General features: G+C 39.2%; 1 protein-coding gene across 1 annotated transcript in view; it reads right to left on the reverse strand.

The window, feature by feature from the left end:
- The window catches only part of LOC134529057 (leucine-rich repeat-containing protein 15), a 69,720-nt gene extending 53,654 nt beyond the window's left edge, over positions 1-16,066 (reverse strand). Inside the window, exon 1 of the mRNA XM_063362759.1 lies at positions 15,951-16,066. The gene's annotated coding sequence lies outside the window, so the exon portion shown is untranslated. The remainder of the gene's footprint in view (positions 1-15,950) is intronic.
- Between the last annotated feature and the right edge of the window lie 11,471 nt (positions 16,067-27,537).

The raw sequence follows: 27,537 nt of genomic DNA on the forward strand, positions 1-27,537 counted from the left end.
GCAGCACATTTGGAAGCACCGCCAACGAAAAGGCAGCACATTTTGGATGCACCATCATAAAGCAGCATATTTTGGAAGCACCATCGAATAAGGAAGCACATTTGGAAGCTCCATCAACAAAAAAAAGGCAAAAAGGAAGCACAAGTTACGATATCTAAATCTTAGTTAGAAATCAGAATACAATAAATAAAAACATTCAATTCTTATAATTTAAATTATTTATTTTATTTCTTTACATTATACAAATGCAAGTAAAACAAGCCATTATTGTATGTAGCCAGCTTTCCTCAGTTCCTTGAGTATGAAGGATATTTCTTTGATGCACGAATAGTTTCCTGCACAAAGCGAACCATGTAGAAGTCTTAGCCGGTCAACCAATATGTTTGGATCTTTCCATGATGTGTAATCATTCTCTTCTACCACCATCTTCCTTGCACCTTTATAATAAATATTATGATCGCTGGTGTCTTCCGTTTTACCACCAACCTCAGGGTAACTTTCATTTTTGAGACGGTGATCATCACAAGCTTGATCAGATTTATTTAATATATCACGTCGTTTCCATCGTTTCGGTCTCAGGACACCGCCACATTCTCCGATCTTGTCAGCTTTAGGTGCTTCATCATAGTCTATGTCTTTGTCAACAGCCTCAGAGTCACTGTAACAATCACCGTAGAAGGATTCGTCTTCACCCAATTCACCGTGATAATTCGATGTTGATGATGTTGAAGTGTCTTCATCGTCTTCATGCTTCCTTTTTAGGAGTCCATCATTTTTACAAAGTAGGAAAGATCTACTTGAATTCGACTGGAATATATTCTCACTTTTCACGTTAAGGATTCTTCCATTGTCTTCATTCTTCCGTAAATCATCAACCTCCTTCAATTTAAGTTCTTTGTCGAGATCAGAAGAGCCAAGAAAATTATTGTCGTAATGCAGATCACCTTTCCTTAGTCTAGTAGATTCATCGTTGTCCTCTAGCTTGTACGCAGGCTTGGCGTTACAAGTTCTGACATGTCTTTTTAGGCTCTCTCTCCGCGTAAACGACTTGCTACATCGAACACAACTTATCATATTGCGCAGGGGATTTTTAACACAGTCATTCTTCTCGTGTTGTCTTTTATTCTTTCTCAAGATAAACTCTTTGCTGCAAAACTTACACCTATGTTCTTTCGATACAGCGTCAGATCCCAAATCGGAATTCATATTAGTTACTGAGACTAATACCAGATACCAATTGAGTGTTTTAAATTATATCCAATACTTAAATAGAATTCTTTTCTTATATCATCAGCGAGAATTAATATATCACATGCAAAAGTACTTTATGCATGTAGTTCTGCTTTTCAACAACAGATGTCGCCACATGTTGCTTGCAGGTAAATAATATTTAGTTCTTTTATGCGGGATGCGGGATGCTCACTAACGATCGCAAAAGAAGGATGGCTTCGCTAGACTCCAAGGAGAAGGAAGTCAGTCCTTCCTGTTAGTGCTTCTTAGATTTCTCAGAGATTATTATTTGACTGAGAAATTAATTTTTTTTTAAATTTCTACTTGATAAAAATATTACAAGTGTTGATTAAGTAGCAGAAATTCACTAATTAAATGTAACCTTAAATAAATTAACATGACTCATTAAATAAAAAATATCCTTCATGAAGAGATCAATTGCTCATCTGTAACCAGAAGCACACGGAGAAATCTATCAAAATATTGACTATAATAATCAGGAGCACACGGAGGAAACCATCAAAATATTGACAAGAATAATCAGGAGCACACGGAGAAAACCATCAAAATATTGACAAGAATATTCAGGAACACACGGAGAAAACCACCATAATATTGACAAGAATAATCGGAAGCACACGGAAAAAACCGCCACAAGTTTTCTTTGTTATCATAAAATTACAAAAAAAAAAAAAATTAATAAAAAATTTAAAATAAAAAAATCACAAAAAATTCAAAAACTGATTCTGCTAGCTTGTGAACTACTCATTGTTGAGCAAAGATAGAGTTCTAGTCCAAGCCAGAAGCAGTTTTTGATTTTTTTGTGATTTTTTTTATTTTAAATTTTTTATTAATTTTTTTTTTCTGTAATTTTATGATAACAAAGAAAACTTGTGGCTGTTTTCTCCGTGTGTTTTTGAATATTCTCGTCAATATTTTGATGGTTTTCTCCGTGTGCTCCTGATTATTCTTGTCAATATTTTGATGGTTTTCTCCGTGTGCTCCTGATTATTATTGTCAATATTTTGATAGATTTCTCCGTGTGCTTCTGGTTACAGATGAGCAATTGATCTCTTCATGAAGGATATTTTTTATTTAATGAGTCATGTTAATTTATTTAAGGTTACATTTAATTAGTGAATTCTGCTACTTAATCAACACTTGTAATATTTTTATCAGGTGGAAATTAAAAAAAAAATATCATTTCTCAGTCAAATAATAATCTCTGAGAAATCTAAGAAGCACTAACAGGAAGGACTGACTTCCTTCTCCTTGGAGTCTAGCGAAGCCATCCTTCTTTTGCGATCGTTAGTGAGTATCCTGCATCCCGCATAAAAGAACTAAATATTATTTACCTGCAAGCAACATGTGGCGACATCTGTTGTTGAAAAGCAGAACTACATGCATAAAGTACTTTTGCATGAGATATATTAATTCTCGCTGATGAAATATGAAAAGAATTCTATTTAAGTATTGGATCTAATTTAAAACACTCAATTGGTATCTGGCATTAGTCTCAGTAACTAATATGAATTCCGATTTGGGATCTGACGCTGTATCGAAAGAACATAGGTGTAAGTTTTGCAGCAAAGAGTTTATCTTGAGAAAGAATAAAAGACAACACGAGAAGAATGGCTGTGTTAAAAATCCACTGCGCAATATGATAAGTTGTGTTCGATGTAGCAAGTCGTTTACGCGGAGAGAGAGCCTAAAAAGACATGTCAGAACTTGTAACGCCAAGCCTGCGTACAAGCTAGAGGACAACGATGAATCTACTAGACTAAGGAAAGGTGATCTGCATTACGACAATAATTTTCTTGGCTCTTCTGATCTCGACAAAGAACTTAAATTGAAGGAGGTTGATGATTTACGGAAGAATGAAGACAATGGAAGAATCCTTAACGTGAAAAGTGAGAATATATTCCAGTCGAATTCAAGTAGATCTTTCCTACTTTGTAAAAATGATGGACTCCTAAAAAAGAAGCATGAAGACGATGAAGACACTTCAACATCATCAACATCGAATTATCACGGTAAATTGGGTGAAGACGATTCCTTCTACGGTGATTGTTACAGTGACTCTGAAGCTGTTGACAAAGACATAGACTATCATGAAGCACCTAAAGCTGACAAGATCGAAGAATGTGGCGGTGTCCTGAGACCGAAACGATGGAAACGACGTGATATATTAAATAAATCTGATCAAGCTTGTGATGATCACCGTCTCAAAAGTGAAAGTTACCCTGAGTTTGGTGGTAAAACGGAAGACGCCAGAGATCATAATATTTATTATAAACGTGCAAGGAAGATGGTGGTAGAAGAGAATGATTACACATCATGGAAAGATCCAAACATATTGGTTGACCGGCTAAGACTTCTACATGGTTCGCTTTGTGCAGGAAACTATTCGTGCATCAAAGAAATATCCTTCATACTCAATGAACTGAGGAAAGCGGGCTACATACAATAATGGCTTGTTTTACTTGCATTTGTATAATGTAAAGAAATAAAATAAATAATTTAAATTATAAGAATTTAATGTTTTTATTTATTGTATTCTGATTTCTAACTAAGACTTAGATCTCGTAACTTGTGCTTCCTTTTTGCCTTTTTTTGTTGATGGAGCTTCCAAATGTGCTTCCTTATTCGATGGTGCTTCCAAAATATGCTGCCTTTATGATGGTGCATCCAAAATGTGCTGCCTTTTCGTTGGCGGTGCTTCCAAATGTGCTGCCTTTTCGTTGTCGGTGCTTCCAAATGTGCTGCCTTTTCGTTGTCGGTGCTTCCAAATGTGCTGCCTTTTTGTTGTCGGTGCTTTCAAATGTGCTGCCTTTTCGTTGTCGGTGCTTCCAAATGTGCTGCCTTTTCGTTGTCGGTGCTTCCAAATGTGCTGCCTTTTCGTTGTCGGTGCTTCCAAATGTGCTGCCTTTTCGTTGGCGGTGCTTCCAAATGTGCTGCCTTTTCGTTGTCGGTGCTTCCAAATGTGCTGCCTCTTCGTTGTCGGTGCTTCCAAATGTGCTGCCTTTTCGTTGATGGTCCTTCTATTTTTAATGTTGTTTTGACTCTAGTATTTTAGTAAATTGTTCTTGATTTGACTAGCGTATTATTCCAACCGGTTCATGTATATAAACGAGTCCTAGACAGCAGGACGCTCAGTTTGTTACTGACTTCGGTGGTGTAAGGATCGCCTAGTTTGTTTCTTCTGGTGCACAAGTCGCGTAATTACCTGTTCTTGCGAACTCGATGGCATCTTTACCGACTTTAACGTCGAACTCGATGGAGGATGTGCCATCGACTACAGGAACCATGACGTCAGCGCCGACGATGTTGGAGCAGATCCTGTTGGCAACGACGACGACGTCAATATTGGAGGATATTTCAACAGATGTGATACCACCATCATCCGAAGTTTCATCATCAGCAATGGATACTTCCACTAATGAAGAACGTCCATTGCGTCGGTGCAAATACTGTGACGCATCATTTACTATCACCTCAAATGCTCGCAGACATGAAATAAGCAGTTGTTCTAATAATGTTAAAAGAATACAATTTCAGTGCAATAAGTGCAATAAACTGATTTCACATCTTGATAGCTTACATCTTCATTATAAAAAATGCTCCGAGAAAGTTGACTCATGTGTTGTACCAGCTGATGAGACTATATAAGTGAGACCCTGGTGATATGAACTTCAGTCCGTCTCTGGCTGCGGTGATGAACGGATCGGATAGTTAGACTTGTATAACATAATAGACCGGTATCTAGCTATTCTTGAGAACTCGATGGCATCATTACCACTATCTACATCAACCTGGATCGAACATCTACCATCATCAATGCAGAGCACGATGACAACGGTTTCTACAGCTACACCTGCTCTCTCAGCACAGCAGGAGATTTCAACGCGTGCAACATCTTCTGCAGAGCAGACCTCAACGGCTTCAGAAATTAACATGTCAGCAGTGTTACAATGGTTGTCAACAATTCCAGTGCCATTGATGAAGGAAGGAGCATCCAGCGGTGTTCCATCACCTGACTGCACGTACTGTGAGAAGATCAAAAACTTGGAATTACGGGATCATGTAATACACGATTGTAGTAATAACTCTGAACGTATTAAATATCAGTGCAACAGGTGTTTAAGCAAGTTTGTACAATATGGAAGATTAAAACGGCACCTCAGGAATTGTGATACACTGGCTGTACATTCATCGGAATCAAGCTGTATATTTTGTAACAAAACATTGGCAAATATTCAAAGTGCACAACGACACGAAATATAACACTGTCTTTTTAATGAAGTCGATAATTCGTCTTTGTGTGAAAATTGTGGTGTACCAATATGTCGACCTGATAGACTGGATAGACATTTACGAACATGTAAAAGACACTCTTCATCCATTAAGAAGACTGTTTGAATCAAGGAATCCACAAGGCTTTAGTAATTTGTCTGTGTATTTTTTTTGTACTTGTAGTAGTGTAGTACTTATGTAATAAAAGTTTTTTAAAAGAACTTGTGGTGTTTTTTATTTTCTCAAACCTGCCACTTTAGTGGTACTTTTTTAAAATATTAAAGTTGTTTTGTATCGGCCAGGGATCGAACCAAGGACCTAAGTATATAGGTTACAAATTTATTTAATGAATTTTGAACTTTTTCTCGAATCTCTAGCATTAAAATTACGCATTTCCAATATGGTGGTCTTGATGTCTGATAGGATGATGGTCGTAGAGGATTTAGAGTTTTTTTACGAATGTTGAACATGGTTTATTGAAATTATTATTTTTTACATAAAATTAAACATTATTGCATCGATCGGGTATCAAACCAAGGACGGGAATCGATATAATCAATCAGAATTCTATTAAGTTAATTTATTGATTAATTTTGGAATTTTTCCCTCATCTCTAGCATTAAAATTATGGATTTTCAAGATGGCGGCCATAACGATAATTGCAACAGTTACATCTTAATACAAGATGGTGGTTCTGTCTCGAACAGATGGTGCTATTATTACTTTAACTTAAAAAAAAATTACAAGTCCAAATATGCATGTTATTTTTATATATAACTTACCTTATTTAATTTTCAGTCTGGTAAATGTCTCGATGGCTGAGCGGTTAAAGGCTTATGTTTTCCAACCTAGAGATCAGAGCTGCGCTGGTTCGAATCACAGCGCTTCCGATATATTTTTTATAAAAAAAAATTAATATGTCGATAAGAATTATAATAGCCATGGTAGGTAATGGAACATCGACCTTATGTGACGAGACAGAGCGACGCTGGCGCTCTCTAGGAACAAACAACAGAAACATATTCGACGGTATCCAAGATGGCGGCCTCCAGTGGAACAGAAAAAAATCAAGAGCGCCGCTGGCGCTATCTGGGAACAAACAACAGAAACAAAGTCGACGGTATCCAAGATGGAACAGAAAAAAGTCAATATGGCGACAGAGACAAAAATTTCGTCATAATGAGTGGGGCGCTCAATTTAAAGATGGCGGATCCAAAATGGCCGCCGTGATCTACTTGTCCCGTTACGTTGAGTCCCGTTACGCTTGGTCCCGTTACGCACATCCAATATGGCCGCCGTGACGTCAGAGATGGACGTGACGTCAGAGATGTGGCTCGGCACACGGCACCACAGCCAGAAGCCAGTCCCCGGATAAAGATGGCCGTCGAGGTCAAGTCCTGATAGAGGCTTAACTGAGGCTTGAGTTAAGGATGCCTAACAGCCTCTATCAGGACATTTCTAGCCGCTGGGATTTTTACGGAATAAAACGGGAAATTTTCCCTCGAAAACGGGAAATTTTTTCTTAAAACGGCAATTTTTGAGTCATTTTGAGTCGTTTTTGAGGAATTTTGAGGAATTTTTGCCGCCGTGACGTCACATATCCAAGATGGCGGTCGGCACCTCAGGCACCGCCGCCTGGCGCCTGTTTCCGGAGCCCCTATTATATACTACTCGTCTTATTACAAAACTTCATGTAAAAAATAAGTGAATTGCGAAAGACACGTCATTATTATACAAAATAATTAAAAAAAATATTTGAAATAAACTATCAGCGGTGGACATGAATTTTCCGCGAAAAAAAAAAAGGTTCGCTCATTAGACTGAATAAGACATGCCAGCGCTAGCGAAAGTTCCCTCGTGATTGGCGGCCGGGCCAATCAGGACGCGTTTGCTTCCGCACTGGATGGCTGTGATTGGCGTGCTGGCTGCAGACATTAACCTGCAATAAACCCAGCCAACCACGAAACACAGACAATGCCACCAAGTTTAAACACACACCTTGTCTGTAAAACTTTTCGCAAAAAAAAAAAACATGGCCCCGACAATTAGTAGTCGATTAATACAATTTAAAAACAGCAGTCAGGTGAAAATTTTGAATTAATAACAATTACAGTTAAGTAAAACGTCTATGTGATAGGGGCTATTATGTTTTGAAGGGCTAGCCAGGTGTGTGTGTGTGTGTGTGTTGGTGTGTGTGTGTGTGTGTTAGTGAAACGGGATGATAAGGTCGAAGCTCGCTGGTACTTCTAGCGCGGTGTCCCCTCTAAGCGCAAGGCTCTGAACTGGCGCGCAGTCTTCTCGTCGTGCATATGAGTGGTGACCGTAACATTATATGGCGGAGAAATGAAGATAAAGGTATAAGGAAATTCCCTTGTGTGCTTACAAGAATATGTACTGGTTGTTTTACGCCCAACAATTGCTCTGAAAACACTTCTTTAACCCTTTTTTACTCTTCTAAAATTACAGTTCGGAAATCGGAATGAAAACTACATGTCGGCCCTCAGCGAACTCTTAAATGCTTTTCGTAAGCAGACCTCACTGGGATATCTTGATTAGTTTTCGACGTCGCGATGTTTTTTTCCTGTATCGCCTGTATGGTCACGTAAGCGGTTATGCGCGCACGTCACTTGAGCGACAGGCAGTTTTCCTGCCTGGTTTCCTTGTTACGTTGCTAGATGGCTGTCGATATGCCTCATGTTGCCCAACCACGGGCGTTACAGAAACAAGCGTTTGAAGACTGCTTTCCTTATGGATAGAGACCTGCAAAATTCGCGGTTTCGATAGCCTTCAGGATAGACTGCACATTCTCCTGTACACTGGGAAAATAACGCAAGTTCATTGGTTGTTGACTTGTAAGTAGTCTCAGCTTGTTTGTCTGTGATTCGATCCTTCTTTGGTTGAGGGTTTATAACTGGTTGAGATTCGTCCAGATGAACAGTAAGCCAATAGCAAAATTATCTAAGGGATCGTCCATTAATCACGTGAGGCTCGAAAAGGGGGGGGGGGGGAGGGTGTCGGGAAAAACACCAAATATCACAAGGGGGGAGGGGGGTGTAGAGAGATATCACGTGTATTTATTTTTTCGCGCGATTTCAATAAACCGAAAAGGGACGCGTGACCTTGACTCGCCGTAGCCAGGCAACAATATCCCCGCCTGCCGCAACATGAACCACCCGGCTCGGCTTGCCAGTCGCTAGTAAGACTGTGATTTTGGCGCCGAATACATGCGTATATCACATATAAGCCTTTCCTTTATTATTTTTATGCCAGTGAGAATAAACCTGCAACCTTAATGTGTGTCTGGACATTTTTATCTCTGTGCTTAACTTTCCAGAATTACATTAGATTATACCTATATTTAAAGATAATATTCTAAAATTTTTTAAAATATTTTGTACCAAAAAATACACGTGATTTATTGGTGGGGGGGGGGGGGGGGTAGTCTGAAACCTCACCACAAATCACTAGGGGGGAGGGGGGGTTAAAAATTTGCTAAAAAAAACATCACGTGATTAATGGACGACCCCTAAGAGGTATATGTGTTTGAATTCTAGCCTATCACCGAATGAATCCGCGAATTTTGCAGGTCTCTACTTATGCATGATGTCTCACTTCGTGGTTCATACTGTAACTTCAGGCTCTCATGAACAAAGACAGAATGTATATGTCTTAAGGGCTCCGCCTGCCCGGGCACACACGCGGTGCGCAGAGCTTCAGGAAAAACACACGCGATTTCAAAACTACTCAAGATATCCGAGTGGGGTCTGCTTACTAAAAGCATTTAAGAGTTCGCCGAGGGCCGAAAAGTACTTTTGATTTCGGATTAAGTTTTTAAACTGTATTTTTATAAGAGTTAAAATGGCTAAAACTCATATTTTCAGAGTAATTTTTTTTGGCGTAAAACAACCCGTACAGATTCTTGAAAGCATTGAAAGGACTTGCATTACACCTTTATCTTCATTTCTCGGCCATATAATGTTACGGTGACCGCTCAAATTTCACAATTATCCTGAGACGAAGAGAAGAAAGACCACGCATCAGTTCAGAGCCTTGTGCTTAGAGGCGATACCGCGCTAGAAGCACCAGCGAGCGTCGCTCTTATTATCCCGCCACAATAACACAGATACAACCCTAACGAGGCGGGCCCCTTAAAGTCCAAACGGATTATAATGAGATCCAAGCTTCCTGAAAAAAATTAGATTAAAAAAAAAAGATTTTTGTATAAATATAAGTAGAATATTGATGGGACGCCGCAAACCGGGATAATAAAAATCTCGGATAACACTGATATAACAATAACGTCTCGGTTTTCCCACCTTTGCTTCAATGTGGATTCTTTCACGTCACTCCATGATTAACCCAACCTGTGAATGGCATCTTTGAATACAATTTTATTGAGGATTTCGACAACAAATGGATTCTTTTCTAGGTTCTCGAGCAAATATTTAAACAATGTTTGCTGGTATTGTGACTCATGTCGGCTCGGATAAAACGGAAACTCTGTTAATCTGGTTCGGTTAATCGATCCTATTGTTTTAGAAAATACACGAGCGAAAGCAATATGTTCCTCCATAGTAATTTGTTTAAGGAAAGTAGTAAATTTAACATTACAGTAGTTTGTAATATCATCCCACTTTACACAGGAAATAAGTAGAGACACCTGTATTTCGCGATTTCATTTCATGTCAAGGTATTTCACAAAACACTGTAGCTTTTTCTAAGAGTCATGGCAAATTGTGAGCGTGCAGCAGTACGGTGACTACATTCTCATTGGCCCCGTCAAGAGCGGGACGACACCTCTCACCGACCTCAGCCAATAACCACAGGAGAAAAGCTACAGTATTTTGTGAAATACCTTGACACGAAATGTATTCGCGAAATACAGGTGTCCCTAGAAATAAGGATTGTCAATTTGTTATTGCATACACGCAGAAAACCTGAGATACAATCTTTATCAGTGGTTATTACTAAGCCGGCAATGATTAACAAAAATAGGTTGCATTCATGTTACTCTCCTAAGTTATACATTTTCATGAAAACTGTAGATACTCTTTTAGTTTTAAATGGCCTGGTGTGTATGCAGTCATTGTCACTATATTACTATATTACATGTCCAAATGGTTGCATTAGGAAAATAAACATTTTGATTGACACGACTACAATAAATCTAGCCATTGGATGCACTTTAAATGAGTTAGAAATGTTCCCTGCAACTTTGATACAACTTTGACATCTACGTGCTACAGACTTCTTTCGCGACCTTCTCGTAACAAAATAATTTCCATTCATTATTGGCTCCATACCAATTTGTTTCTCATACTAAACAAAATTACGCTAAGAAATTTTTTATTCAAGACCCAGAGCTTTATTAAGATAATTATTCTTACTAACTTTTTTTTAAATTTGTAGTGACAATTTGTACTACGAACTTATAAGCTCATCTAAAGAACACGAAAACAACAGTAATTTGTTATATAAAATAGTTTAAGTGTTAACGTAAAAACATATCCCGAATTCTTAGTGCTATGATTTAAATATCGGTCTAAGATAAGCCATGAAAAATATCGTAATTTAAAAGTCTTAAAAATCAATTATTGCTTTAAAAAAATTTCAAAGCAGTCATAAGGACTGCCGACAGAAGTGACATATTTTTAGCAATTTTTACGAAAAAATATTATCACACAACAAATTGGTTTTATCACGTTAGTAAAATAACTCATAAATAACTATAAAATACGCATTGCCTAGTAATTGTAGGTATTAAAAAAATAATTATGTTCTTAATTTTTAGGTTATATTGCTACAAAGACTCCGTTTTCCACACAAAATCGAGGATCTAAAAAATATTAAAAATAGATATTCAGAGAGAATAACAATATACTTAATGTACACAACATTTTTTCCTAAACTTCAAATGATAGAATTAATAATAATAATAATAGAAGTAACTATTATTAATATTAATAATAGAATTATGAAAATACAAATATAATTTGAAATAATAAATACTAACTTTGTAAAAATAATTGCGTAACATAAGAAAATATTTTTTGATAAAAATCAGAGACTTTTTCGCAATTTTTACGAAAAAATATTATCACACAATAAATTTGTTTTATCACGTTAGTGAAATAACTCCTAAATTACTATAAAATACGCATTGCATTGTAATTGTAGGTATTAAAAAATAAATAATGATGTTCTTAATTTTTAGGTTATATTGCTACAAAGACTCCGTTTTCTTCGTTATTCAAACATATATATCTAAATGAGAATATTAATATATTTTATACTCACTTTTTACTGCACAGTAATCGTATGCTTAAGATTTAAAATAAAAATTGAACAAAAACACAATTTGAACACTGTAAACACACATTCGATTCACATATGCACAGCACTGATGTACAGGGACTGAAGACGCGTACTGGCTGCGCGCGCACCACTGTGTGTGTGTGTGTGTGTGTGTGTGTGTGTATATATATACAAATACACACATATACATACACATACATATATGCATATACATTCACGTCACGTGACCATATCAATGACGACTTACAGGAATTTACTCCCTATCCAAACCTTCCTATAGAAGTTTTCACTTCAAAAGATGCGTGGACAGGGGACAAAAGAATAAACGACCATAATTTTTCTAATGAATCAATTTAGAGGAAAGGTACTTCACACATTTGAATTTCTTAAGTCAATCTCGCATAAATCATAATGCACGCTGGTCAACGTTCTGGGGTGACCTTGAGATGTTGTTGTTTCTAGACTTGGGAGTTTATTTTATGTCGTTAATGCGGACCTTTTTTTTTTTGTCGACGTGGAGTTTCTAAGACGCAGCGCTTCACGGGAGTGCGCGCGAACTCGCGGGGCGAATGAATTGTTGCCCCTTGGAAGGGCAGCCCTTCAGGATTTTTCTGACAGTAGTTCGTTTGTAAACTGACCTAACCTAATCTAACCTAACCTAACCTAACCTAAACTAACCACTGTCAGAAAAATCCTGAAGGGCTGCCCATCCAAGGGGCAACAATTCAGAAAACCTTTCAAAAACGCTACTGTCAGAAAAATCCTGATGGGCTGCCCTTCCAAGGGGCAACAATTAAGGATTATAAAATTACGAAAATAGACAAATTTTATGATACTGGACGAGCTGCCCTTCCAGTCGCTTTACAAACTAACCACTGTCGGAAAAATCCTGAAGGGCTGCCCATCCAAGGGGCAACAATTCAGACAACCTTTCATAAACGCTACTGTCAGAAAAATCCTTATGGGCTGCCCTTCCAAGGGGCAACAATTCAGGATTATAAAATTACGAAAATAGACACATTTTAAGATACTGGAAGGGCTGCCCTTCCAGTCGCTTCACAAACTAACCACTGTCGGAAAAATCCTGAAGGGCTGCCCATCCAAGGGACAACAATTCAGACAACCTTTCAAAAACTCTAATGTCGGAAAAATCCTGAAGGGCTGCCCATCCAAGGGGCAACAATTCAGACAACCTTTCAAAAACACTACTGTCAGAAAAATCCTGAAGGGCTGCCCATCCAAGGGGCAACAATTCAGACAACCTTGCAAAAACACTACTGTCGGAAAAATCCTGAAGGGCTGCCCATCCAAGGGGCAACAATTCAAACAACCTTTCAAAAACACTACTGTCGGAAAAATCCTGAAAGGCTGCCCTTCCTAGGGCCAACAATTCAGCTCCCCCGAACTCGCTAGTGAGCCACCAGACCTCCACGCTGACGTCACCACGTGCAGGAACGGGACAAACAGTTCCCCTGAAGCAGCAGGTATACGGTTGCCTGTGTTGCCTGGTTGCCTGGGTTGCCTGTGGCCTGGTCGAACAATAGAACGAGTCCAGACGGACAAAGCGACCACCTACGAGGCTAGCAAGCTTGAATTCAGACAGTTCTAAATTTGTTTCCTGGGAAGGCTAGTCAGCTGGTAATAAAGACGGACCATTAGACACCGAAACCAGTGAACATGAGTGTGGAGGTTTGACGACTGGTATAACTTTGTTGTTGTTGTTGTTGTCATCTGTAAATCTTGTTCTAATAAAAAAGTGTCTTACACCAAACTGTTTAAGTTTGTTCGCAAGTAAACCTAACCCATTTCTCCTTTGGCATCTCTTGACGAGCTACTACAGGAGAGATAACAACTGCACACGAACAACAAGAATTCTCAAACTAAACAACGGTGACTCGCAACGGCGGATACAGTGTCCTCTGGGTGGCGCAACGGAAGTCTGAATACCACCGTCCCAATAAAACTGGGGGAACGATACTTTAATTCCAGGTACTAATAACTTGGTCGAAATATAAGATCCAAAATAAATTATTACATTGTTATATTTGTATCTGATAATTATTTAAAATAATTTTAACCCAAGTGAGAAGTTTCTTCAATCCATCGTGTCTTTTACACTTCTGAGGTTGGTGAAAAGTATCCGCCTCTGAATACATGCGGCCAATCTTCTCTAACCTGTTGAAATCGCATAGGTATGTTACGCAGCACAAATGTCTTTAACAAGTCAATTGCTGGGATCGACTACATAGAGTTGGGGTCTGGAAATATTCGCAAGTCCTACGGAATTTATGCGGTGTCGTGTGTAGTGCGTGACGAATCATTGATGTAAAGCCTTGCGTAAACATGTGCCAGGAGTTAACTCTGCCGTCCAATAAATGCACGAAATTCTTTGATTTATATTTACTGCTTCTAAAGTATATACCGACATGAAATATTTTATAAAGTACTAGCTATAACAATTTAAACAGTTATAGCGATTTATGTTACGCTTACGGCCTGATTCGTCGATGAATATGCTCTATGGGCCATGTATACGGTTCCGAAAATCTGTCAATATCGGTGACCTTTCAGGCTCGATATCGTATTACATTGGCCGACGATCTTTGCGCGAAGGTATGTCTGTCATGGTATCCAATTCCCAAGAGCTGTGGTCAGAAAAAGCTGTGGCCCGAAGACCACGTGGAATTTTCCAGTGCTCGTTACCACTGAAACAGTGGTGCAGATACGTCATAATTTTCAGCAGAGTAACTTCGTATTGCTAAGACGTTGCTGAAATATTTTCTGCTGCACGGAAAGCACGTTATATCGTTGGTTAGGATGATCGGCAACAGTTGAAACTCGAAAAATCAGTGAGGGAAGGGATGCACTAGTGTTGCCGGCCATAGTTCACAAAATTCGGGTACACTCGCCTCTACATTCGGGTACTTTCGGGTACGAGAAGTTTTCAGTTCGGGTGTTATTCAGGCACATACACAAAAAATGCACGAAAGCAACAAAATTTAGCGTTCTTCTTTAGTACAAATATCATATAAACTGTTCTGTTTAATCCTATAATAGTGTGACAACGTAACATTTCTATGGTTTAAGTGCACTTAATATTGGTTTTATTGCGAAGAGAACCGCGCGAAAGGTTTTAAAATGCGTCTTTGGGTGGCTGTGAAACTTTCGGTTTTTGGGAAGGGGGGGGGGGGGGGGGTTTATAACCTTCTATTCCAGACACAGGTGAAAAATGGTATTTTCAGGTTAAAGGTTGGTGCACAATTATTGTAAATATTAGCTGCAATATAATTATGGCGAACGTAAATCTGTGTTGTGCTTTAAGTGTTGCCAAGACTGTTTTCAATGAGAAATATGTATCTCTGATCCTATCTCCGCCACCCTACTGTTTACGTGATACTAGCAGCATCTAGCCTACATCCTGTGGATCTCGAGGTATCCTTAGTAATACAACGTAGCCGAGGCTGCTTAAAAAAAAAACTTTACGGTCAGGGCAAAGACGGTTTTACGTTCCAAGTGAACATTGTACACTATTTTCGTACCCGAGCGGGTGTTCTCGGGTACCGGGTACGGACACGGTAGTTCCGGTACGCCTGGCAACACTGGGGCAGCGTTCTTTTCACAGACGAGAGAGCCAAAACCCGAAGTTCCCCGAAGTTCATGCTCGCTTTTTTCTCTCGTTCTATCTCATTGTATAAACCGGTGTGGCATTAAATTTTGCGGTCGATTAGGATAGGTTAGCTACATTATAAATACTTTAAAACATTGTGGATGGTTGGTTATATTAGGTAAGTATAGCTACATTAAAAATACTGTAAGATCATTTTATGGTTGCTTAGAAAATAAGTTTTTAATATGTAGCTATCCAGGGCTAGGAAACCGTTTACATGATTTCACAGTATATTTAATGTAGCTATCCTAACCAAATCAACCGTCCACAATGTTTTAAAGTATTTATAATGTAGCTAACCTAACCTAATTGACCGTTAGTTATCATGAGTTACAATGAACAAAAAAAAAAACCCGAAGATGCACGATCGGGCGCTTGGCTCTCTCGTCTGTGAAGAGAAGGCTTCCCGCGCCGCGGGAGGACGACAAGATGGCGGCGGACTCACCTGAGCGGAGCGCGTAGCGGGACTGCGAGCAGCTGGCAGGCGCGGACACGTGCGGCGACTGCGGACGTCTGCGCAACACTATCGCGCCTCGCGCCCGAGCGCGGCCGAGCGCGGCCCGCGATAACGCCCGAGCCAGAGTCGCCAACCTGACGCCGACGCACGCGGGGAAAAAAAAAAAAAAATCCCCGCGCTCATCACGTCCGAGCACTAATCATGGTTATTGACATTCTCTTGTCTTCTGCGCTCGGGCCCAACAACGGCTTGTTATTTCCCCACCCAAACCGTCATGATCAGCTGATGTTTGTGGTTGTTTACATATTGTACTTCAACATGACACGTTTTCTTTAAAAAAATTTCAATTAAACCTGGTAATTTGACTCGGTACGTAGTGATGAAATAAAATAAACTTACGACACCGAAAATAGGCCGTTATAAAGGCTATGCGGTTTTCTAACCTCAAAAAACGCGCTAGCTGTATCCGTCATGACACACGTTTCTGAACGCCGTTGTTAGTCTATAGTCACGTCGCGTTGCACGAAGGCCAGGAAAATTACTCGAACCGATTTGAAAAAAATAGTTGGAGGCAGAGACGGATCAAGCCAATTTGGACTTCGTACAAAAATAGTTCCATCCCCCCAACAAGGTTTTTATTTCTTCGTCAGGCGCCATTAGTATGGCGTTCCCTTCAGACAGTACTTTAATAAATGTGTCTGCTTTTTTATAATTTTTTAAAAGTGAAAAATAAAGTTAAGGTATATTAAAATGCCTTTGGGGAGTTAAACGTTACTTAAAGATCACTGTTAGGTAGGCTGAAATCATGGTAAGCTTTATTTCACTGAAACTGTGTAAGAAAGTTCTTTATACATTCTTTAATGAGTCTGGCAACGGGGAAGATAGTTTGCGTATGTGCAAAAACACATTTATTTCAAAGTTATTATTTTTTGTTTGTGATATAAAAATTAGATTATCTAACCTCATCCTGAAATCTGGCGTCCCACTCGAACGTTTGTTGTGCATGTTGTTAATGTTGTGCATGTTGTTAATGTTGTGGAAGTTGTGCATGTTGTTCATGCTGTGCATGTTATGAATGTTGTTCATGTTGTTAAGTTGTTCATGTTGTGCATGTTGTTAATGGTGTGCATGTTGTGCATGTTGTTCACGTTGTTAATGTTGTGCATGTTGAGCATGTTGTTAAGTTGTGCATGTTGTTCATGTTGTTCATGTTGTGCATGCTGTTAATGCTGTGCAAGTTGTACATGTTGTTCATGTTGTGCATGCTGTTCATTTTGTGCATGTTGTTCATGTTTTGCAAGTTGTGCATGTTGTTCATGTTGTTTATGTTGTTCATGATGTGCATGTTAATGTTGTTCATGTTGTGCATGTTGTTAATGTTGTTCATGTTGTGCATGTTGTTAATGTTGTGCATGTTGTGCATGTTGTGCATGTTGTGCGTGCGTGTCTGGCTGCGAGGCACGTGCTACAGAGACCTCGTCACGTGCCACTCAGGCAGTGGCGGCCGGTGAGGTGTTGCAAGCCGTGCTGTTCTTGCGCGCAACTGTACTCTCTCCCAGCAACTTGTCTTGTCACTGTCAATCACGAGCGAGATGGGCGAGGCGGCAGTTTCGCTGAGGACGTGCCGAACTACTTCCAGTCTTAATTGTTACTTTCGGCCTGGACGCATGCGTGTACAGTCCAGAGCATGAACTATCGCGGTTTGCAACAGATTACCTGCCGCCATTTCTTTCCTTTGCCTTGATTCAATAGATCACTTGGACTCCACTTCACTTGAAGATTTTTTTTTTTTTACTTGTCCCAACTATAAATTCGGCACGAGGTTCAGATACATACTAAAAGATTGGATCTACCCAAAAATCAAGAAAAAATTTCAACGCTATTTAGACTTCGTTTAAACATATTCTTAAATTTTTAGAGTTTATCAAGGTGTAGGCTAAAATGCAAATTCTTATACAGTAGTTCTGTTTTGCGAAGAGTCAATAGTATTGTTTATGGAGGAACATACTCCAGTTATAAACCCGTAACCAAAGACTGAGGAATCGCGAGTTGTAACGTCTCCCAATTTAGCAGCCAATGAACGGGTGGCATTTGCCGAGAATTTAGTCGTTTGTGGGGCATTTCATACATAAACCTACCAACGTGTTTTTGAAATACAACTTTTTTTTTTAAATTTAATATTTTTACAAACGGTTTGGGTAACAGAAATGGATTACTTTTTAAAACTATTGTTACGAACGCGAAAGACCAGACTGCGATGCCAAGTTCGGAGCTGGCTGGCGGCCTTGCACGGCCACGTGCTGTCCGCTGACGTAAGGCATGCCACGCACGCCTGGCCCGATTACAAGGGTCGTCACTACCCCCCCCCCCCCCCCCCCGATCCTCGCGCATTGTCCTGCCTCGGCGTCGTTATCTATCGCTGAGCGGCCTTGGGAATTCCGCGGGCTGCCGGGTGAGCAAGCAACGCTACTCTTGGTGCTTCGGACGTCGGGTCGGCACGGGATGACGCGACTCGCCCCAGCTGCTCTCGTCAGTTCTAGAAGGGCGCCACAGACTACTTAAGCAGCGACGCCCGCCTATTCGAGAGTTTGGCGACACAGTTAAAATAATAATTATTATAAAATTGTGGGTTTGTAATTTTTCTATGGCTGTTTCACCTTGGTAACAATACTTTTAATAGTATATTTAGAACGGAATGCTGTTTTAAGTCCAAATTGTTTCCCAGGCGTCTTATTTTTAACTCAATGGTGCTCAGCCAATGGGGAGACAGCTTGTCTGCCATTGGCTGAGCAAGATGTAGTCCATTCTCTGATAAATACCCTAATTTTTCCAGCCCCTACTCTTTTTCTGGACCGTGAGCCACCTTTAATCTTAAAATCGCACACATCGCGCCCCGCCGTCGTTTCCAATGATTCGAACAAAGTGACGGGGTTGCACTATTTTTATTGGTGACCACATAGCGAGTTATGGGAACGTAAGAGTTCCTGGTATCGCTGTCACACGCTCCCGGCCGAGCATATGAGGAAACGGCGGCCAGCCCCTACTCAGTCGCACCTGTGTTTCCGTACCATGTGCGTCTCTGCCTGAGGACGGGAGCAGATAGCAGTTCCGGAAACGTCGCTTGTTTCTGTTTTGGAAAACTATTGTGTTTGTTTCGTCTTTTCGTTTTGTTGAGTTTTGTCTCGTTTCAACTGTTGTGCTGGCTTGTTTCTGTTTTGGAAAACTATTGTGTTTGTTTCGTCTTTTCGTTTTGTTGTGTTTTTGTCTCGTTTCAACTATTGTGCTGAATTTTTTGGGGTTCAATTCATCATTTGTGGGTTTTTTTTTTTCGTTCTCTTAGTCCAATTTTTCTTTATTTTTCTTTGTTTGTTGACCATATTCCTGTTATGGAATATTATGTGGTGTATATATATATCCTGTTGACAACAGCAATTTTTGCTTAATTAATGTTTTTTGTCTTATGGTTTTTTGTAGTTTTCTTCTACAGACATACATGTGCTTAGCAATGGCGTATTTCCCGTTTAATGTTTATCAAGAGCCATTTGCCTGGACTCTGTTATATGAAACATCATGGTAAGTGAAAATTTTTTATTATTCTAATTAGAATGAATCCATGCTAGCAGTGATGTCTTTTCAGTGTAAACCTAACCTCAAAATATTCGGACGGAACTCTCAATACTTATATGATGCAATTTCATCATTGCCCTGCCTATAGTTGGCCAGGACAATTAAATAAACAGTTAAATAGTTTTTTGCTAATAATTGTATTTTAATTATTTTTTTTACTCTTAAGTTAATATTGATAAATATTTTTAATGTTTAATACGAATAGCTAAGCAACTAGGCGTAATGCCTATATTATAATATTAAAACACTGTACATTTAATTTGTTTGTTAAAGGTATTTATAGGTTATTTACACTAACCGAAAGTAATAACTTTACATTTTTTAATTTGGTATGGATTGCTAAATTAGTAGCATTTCAAAATGGCAGTCATTTTAAATTATGAATGTAAATAACTTAAATATGACAAATGTATAACAAAGACCGCCATTTTTAATTGGAATATTAACTTAAGCGGTTCATTAATGTTATTAGGTATAGATGTAAGTAGCATACCTAGTTTTAAAGTATGGGACACTATGTATAAAATATTTTAATCTTTAATCCCCCTTCAGGACTTACAGGTTTGACAAGGTCATTTTGTTATAGTTTGATTGCCAGCATGGACAATCGTGAAGGAGATAGACATAGACATCGCACAAGAATTTGGGAGTCTGGGGCTTCTAAAGACGTAAGGCAAAAGAAGCAACAATGAAATCAGGAGAAGAGATGGCAAAGATAAGAAAATTGGACCAGTTATTCACCGTTCAATTAAGACAAGTGTCGGGAAAGAGCGATGACTTTGAACAACTTGATCAACCTGACAATGCTTCAGTGGAGGGAAATGCTTGTTGATTCTGCCAAAGAAAATGCAGTATTACGTAGAGTCGTAGAGACCTGCAAAATTCGCGGTTTCATTCGGTGATAAGCCAGAATTCAAACACATATACCTCTTAGATAATTTTGCTATTGGCTTACTGCTCATCTGGACGAATCTCAACCAGTTATAAACAAACCCTCAACCAAAGAAGGATCGAATCACAGACAAACCAGCTGAGACGACTTACAAGTCGGCAGCCAATGAACTTGCGTTATTTGCCTGAGTGTACAGGGGTATGTGCAGTCTATCCTGAAGGCCATCGAAACCGCGAATTTTGCAGGTCTCTAAGTATTAGTAACGGGTCCAATTGAAGACACATAGAAAAGGAGGCTGATAGTGCCCCACCAGGGGGCAATGCTATTGGACTTTTGCCATCCATTATTGTGTTTTGCATAACCAAGCATTTTTAATTGCTCATTGGTGAATATCAAGGTAAAATTCTCTAGCAGGTTACCCGTGATTGGGGAACCACTCCTTCTATATTTTCATGAGCGTGTCAAGACCACTCTAGTTCAATCATAAATGTGGGACTTGTGTATGCGCTACTAGTATACTTTGTTACACAATGAATATACCAGATAATCGTGGCCATGCTGATAAGTTGATAGTAGATATCGTATGATTGTTCGCCACGCAACTCACGGCACTTTCAAAAAATACGGTTTCTAATTGAATGTGTACAGATAGTTCTGCTTCAGGCCTGAAGTTTTTCAGTGACTTCTGCCACGCGATCGCACAGACCTGGTCCGTCCCCCTCGCAGGTGGAGTGCGCGCGATAACCGCGCTATCTTATCGCCAGGTCGAAGCTGGACATATCTCGTCTGCAAACACGCACGCCAGTCCTCCGCAAGAGCCACCGCAACAACAGTAACCCGGACTCGTGGAGGAACTCATGCCCGTTCGTGGAGGAACTCATGCCCGTTCGTGGAGGAACACATGCCCGTTCGTGGAGGAACTAATACCCGTTCGTGGAGGAACCATGCCCGTTCGTGGAGGAACCATGCCCGTTCGTGGAGGAACTCATGCCCGTTCGTGGAGGAATTAATACCCGTTCGTGGAGGAACCATGCCCGTTCGTGGAGGAATTAATACCCGTTCGTGGAGGAACACATGCCCGTTCGTGGAGGAATTAATACCCGTTCGTGGAGGAACACATGCCCGTTCGTGGAGGAACTCATGCCCGTTCGTGGAGGAACACATCAAAAATTTCATTACTCTCAGTTTTTTTTACCAGTGCTCCAAGTATTCTACTTGATCTGAATCGTTTTAAAAATAATGATTTTAGCTTTGTTATAATTTTTAATTTTTTACATAAAAAATTTAGAATTAGGTTTTCAAGTTGGTATTCATCAATATGCCTATTCTATATTCGATATTATATGCTCGGGATTCCATGCGCAGGAGTTTTGTCAATATTGTCCTATGTTTTAGGAAATAAGTCCCCGACTTTCATATCTGGTAATGTTTTTTTTTGTGTGATAATCTGGAGGACACCTCCCTGGATCTGCCCCTGTGTGGCCGTGACGTCACTACCAAGGGGAAAGGTTGGCAGGTTTGATGCCGACTTCCCGCCATGCCTGAAATTTAAACCTACACAAGGAGCTAGGAACTGCTGTAAAGTCTTGGCTGTACGACTGATGCTGAACAGCAGTGCGTAAAACCCATTTCTGTTTACCATTTATTCAAGCACACGTAGCACAAGCGACGAAAACTAACAAATCGCTAGGGACCAGAACAATTCGCGAGTTCAATGACCTCTAGGATGAACTCCATAGTTCTACGTACACTCGGTCAAATGTCACCCACTCATTCGCTGCTATCTTGTGAGACGTCCCATCGTAGCAGACTGTGATTCGATAAAGCTTTGGTCAGGTGTTTCTCAATGGCCCAGAGTCATCCAGGTGAGTTGTGAGCCAATAGCAGAGGCGGCAATGATGTATAACTATTTGTATTTTAGCCTATCGCGAAATGAATTCGCGAATTTTTCCGGTCTCTACAAATCGCTGTTAGGATGAAATTTCAACAAAAGCCAGAAGCTTAGGAAAATATGTTTTGCACAATGCTATGAACGAAGATTACATTTTTTTCTACTTTATCAATGCTTTATTTTTTGGAATTTTTAATTACGACCAAATTGGACGTTTCAAACACATAAAACAATCTATACTTCACGTACATCGCAAATATACACGGAACTTAAGCTACGAGACAGCAATACATTGTTCAGGCTTCTTTTATTTGAATGAAAAACCAAATTTTTATTTTCTATTTCTAGTGCCAAGATTTTTTTTTCTCACGATTTATATGCGTCTATTTATTCAGGACAACAACTGACTGTCTCAGTAAAAATATTTCCAAACTGACATTGGATAAATTTCTAAAGTCAACACGGCGTAATATGTATTGTGCTACACATTTGGTTTACCCGGGGGGGGGGGGGGGGAGGGCGGATATTAGCCCAAATGTTGTGATTCGCGTGATAATGCAATCAGTCGTTTTGTAGTTTTCGATGTTTTAACGGACTATGTGTAAAAAAAAGTATACAGATATTTTCCGTATAAATTCTACTGCGTATTTGTCAACAGCTTGAAAATGTGCTATTGTTAGGGGCAGGCATTTTTCGCGAGTAAACCAGAACGTCTATTAGACTGCAACAAGGTATACCCGCACCAGCGGTATCTTCCTTGTGATTGGCGGCCGTCTGCGAGAGAAGTCGTCGCCTTGTTTCACCGAGCCACTCAGGACGCGTTTGATACCGCACAGACTTCATGTGATTGGTGTTGTAACAATCGACAGGTACCTGGGAGAAACTCACCCAATCACGGAACACAGACGGTGCTACATTGTTTTGACTTTCAGCTGGTCTCGGAATCTTTTAGCGAAATCTGCATGCCCATAGTTATCGTCTCTGAAAAGTCGTTGCCTCAGCGAGCCACGAAATGTTCATGGCGGAGACAACGAGTGCTGGTGTGTTTGGACGAGAAATTCGCGTACGGCCTGCAAGCGAGTTATATTTATCTCCCGCTCGCCTGCGCACTTAGGCGGCCGCGACCTTGGCTCAGCCGAGAAGGTCACCGGGCATACAGCGTGGGGCAGAAGGTGGGCATCGGTTTCCAAAAGCTGCAGAATTGAGGTTTACTTTGTTGTAACCAGTACACATCCCCCATATTTTTGATCAAGGTCTGAAGATCACATCAGGGAAGATGTTGGTCATCAGTAGAGACCGGAAAAATTTGCGAATTCATTTCGCGATAGGCTAAAATACATATAGTTATACCTCAGTGCCGCCTCTGCATTTGGCTCAAAACTCACCTGGATGACTCTGGGCCAATGAGAAACACCTGACCAAAGCTTTATCGAATCACAGGCTGCTACGATGGGACGTCTCACAAGACAGCAGCCAATGAGTGGGTGACATTTGACCGAGTGTACTTAGAACTATGGAGTTCATCCTAAAGGTCATTGAACCCGCGAATTTTTCCGGTCCCTAGTCATCAGAAGCGATGCATTGGTGAAGGCCATTTCGGAGCTCTTCGACCGCTTTTCGGCACGTTTCAAGGGGCGTTTGGCATCTTCAGTTCTTCCAAGTTCTTCCAAGGTGTGAGAACTATGTTTGGAAACCTTTTGCTCGCGGCGGTAATCACACAGGAAGAAGTCAAAAAACGCTTATATCCGGTCTGAGCGTGGATCCGTAATTGACTGGCGTGTTAGCTGTTATCGGCTTGACGCTGAGATATGGGACGTTCTGCACATACACGCATCTACACAAATAAATGACTCATGTCTAGGGGCAGGCATTTTTCGCGAAAAAACCTGAACGTCTACTAGACTGCAACAAGTTATACCCGCACCAGCGGTTTCTTCCTTGTGATTGGCGGCCGTCTGCAAGAGAAGCCGTTGCCTTGTTTGACGGAGCCACTCAGGACGCGTTTGATTCAGCACGGACTCACTGTGATTGGTGTTGTTACAATCGACATGTACCTGAGAGAAACTCACCCAATCACGGAACACAGACGGTGCTGCATTGTTTTGCCTTTCAGCTGGTCTCGGAATCTTTTCGCGAAATATGCATGCCCCAACTCATGTCTCATTTATGTGTGTGTTAAGAAAATATTAATTCCTCTATTTTATTTCTGGCTATAAAAATACAAGGTACTTGTTAAAAGAGCAAGACTTCCTTAGCCAGCTCGTAACTTTCAAGTGTTCATGAAGTGCCTGTAAAACAACTATGCGAGTTGGATCTAGGTCAAAAAGTACACAGGTTGTTGCTTCTTTGTCACGTACCTGCCCAAGCACTGATAAGACAGTGAAATGTTACCTTGTAACAGGCGCATTATTGTACTCAGGTCATTGCCATAGCTTTAAAATATGTGAAAACCAGATTTTAAATATTGTGGATAGAATATTTAAGATGCACGGTTTCAAAGATATTTTCAGTTTTGGTCCAGATAAGTAAATGAACACAATACTCATCAATATCTACCTTAAAAAGCCGCTATTTTTTAACGAATTATTATAACGGAAAAATTTCAGTAAGTTGTAGACCACACTACGATCATTACAGTTCAAGTATGTACCTGTGAAATGTACGGTTTTTAATTTTTGATGTAATAATAATTAATTTTTATTGTAATAGGTGCATTAGTCAGTCTTAATTTTCCGCCTGACAGATAACATATTCTTGATTAAGAACACTGAACCAAAATAATTTTATATTTGTCGAATTTCAAATATGTTTTTCAAATGTAAGATTTTTTCTCCGATAAACGTTTTCTGGAAAAAATATCCCTAGCATTCAAGCAAAAAAAAAACTCCTTAAAACATAAGTTTAAATTTTTTACAATAATAAGTTAAAAAATTAATAATTACAGAAAAAATGTTTTTATTCTCTAACACTCTCTTGAATTCAAAGGATTGGCAGCCTATTAAAAAAATTGCAGAACATAATTTATATAGAATAACTTTGTCACAGTACAATGCGAACTTAATAAAACGCATGAAGTAAGATTTCAGATTGAAATATTTCAAATAAAAACCTATAATGGTGACATTGTTACGGTTATCATAAGTATCTAAGGCATTCGCGACATTTGAGGTTTCTTGGATTGTGGGTTAAGGTAGGTTTCTAAAACACGAAAGAAATGTCTGTATTAAATTTTATGAAAAATGCGTAAATATTTTAATGTTATTTTATTTCAGTAAATATTTGTCAAACAATTGCATAATTTTAACTGTTACATCATAAATAAAAACGAATTGAAATGACTTCTACACAATTGTAACAGTAGGTACAATTATCTGTAGTAGTTATTTTAAACATATAATTTTAAAACCACCCTTTCCAATTTTTTTGGTGAAAAACTTTTGGAATAACAAAACAAAACTTCATTTGTGATTTTAAACGAGTCCGTTGTTTTAGAAAATTTTGGCACAGTTACAAACCTTAGAAAATACAAATGAAACTTATTGTTAGGAAATCACGAAATATATGTTTTCAAAGAGAGATTACTGAAGATTTTTCTTTGAAAATCTAAAAATCACGGTATAGCCGTTGATGGAATTTCGAATGACAGGCTTGATAGTGGATGACAGAGGCACTATTTATAGTATCGAGATATGGTTTCTGAGACACAAGTGTTGCTATTCAAACAAAGAAATACAGCCAGTGGGCAAAATATATCATGATATGAGCAGCTCAACACTAAATTTACTCTACCATTGGTAGTTTCCATTTGGAACAGAAATATCTAAAATACCTCACGTTTTGTTGAACTATGAATATTTCGTTTGTCTCATCAGATGGACATTCCTTGATTGTTTTTATACCCTGATGAGTTATTTCATTAAAAATAATTTAAGTGAGATGTGCACATTTGACAATGCAATGGAACAAAATTCAATATATTTTATTCTAGAACAGTAAGGCACGTAATAAAATGTTTTCTCCCAAGACGGAAGGGAAAAATGTAAACATTTCATTTTTTTTTAAGTTTTAGTTTTAGTAACAAGTTTTTGTTTAGAAATAAGTTGACCCCAAATTTCATTTGGGATACTTAATAAAATATGTATATACGATTCAAAGGATTATAATTTTAGAAATATTTCTGTAATTATTTCAGCAAATTAATCTTAACAATGATGATATACAGCTGAACCTAAATTTGATTTATGACGATCCTCTATTGTGTGTGCGTTTCTTTCTCAGCGCAGTTTTTTATAACTGAAATAAGCAAAGATTCTCGAAAAATGAAGTGAAATTTTATAGCGAAAATTCATGCATAAAATATTTACAATATTCAGATCAGCGCGGCTGTAATGGTCAGCTTAACTTTCTGAAGTAGTGTAAAATAAAACTTCCTACCAAATATAGTTGGGTACAATAGGAGTGTGTTGTGGCTGCAATTTAACTAAATTTTATAGTCGACACAAAAACTTGGTTTTTGCGTATCTTATGTTTTCTTTCGTCTGTTTTGTTACAGTAATAAAATATGTGGTTTAGGAACCGGAATTCTGCGCTCACTCCTCGCTGGACAGATAGTACAGGAATATAAGCGCATTACTTTCACAAGCGCTGTAAGTGAATCTTTACAGAGTGAGCTATAAGAATGTACCTATAAGAATTAGTGCAAGTATTCAAGTGTGCAAGTATACATTTGTACGAGTATGCGAGTTTGCTGGTGCCCACATTCTTCGTTGCTTTTTGTTTACTTAATTGAGTGAGCCACACTGAGCGAGAGTGGCCGAGTCTAGAGTGAGATATAGTGGGCAAGAATGGGGTGAGTAAGAGTGGGTGACATTGAACAAGAGTAAGCGAAATTAGGCGTGAGTGAGCGAAGGTGAGATGGATCGAGCAAAATTGGGGGAGAATGAGCAAAAGTGGGTTAAAGTGAACGAGAATAGGGTGAGCGAGTGTTTGTGAGAGTGGTTGAGAGCCCCAGTCGTGATCGTTGCACTTAGCCTGACCTCGATTTTCGGTAACTGCATTTTGGATGGGTAAGATTAACAGGGAAAATTTTGTAAGAAAAATGAGAAATATTTGGGGAAAATGGAAATTTTTTGGGGAAAATGAGAAATTTTGAGGGAAAATGAGAA

This window comes from Bacillus rossius, chromosome 2 (assembly GCF_032445375.1).
Source record: "Bacillus rossius redtenbacheri isolate Brsri chromosome 2, Brsri_v3, whole genome shotgun sequence".
In the NCBI taxonomy this organism is placed as follows: domain Eukaryota; kingdom Metazoa; phylum Arthropoda; class Insecta; order Phasmatodea; family Bacillidae; genus Bacillus; species Bacillus rossius.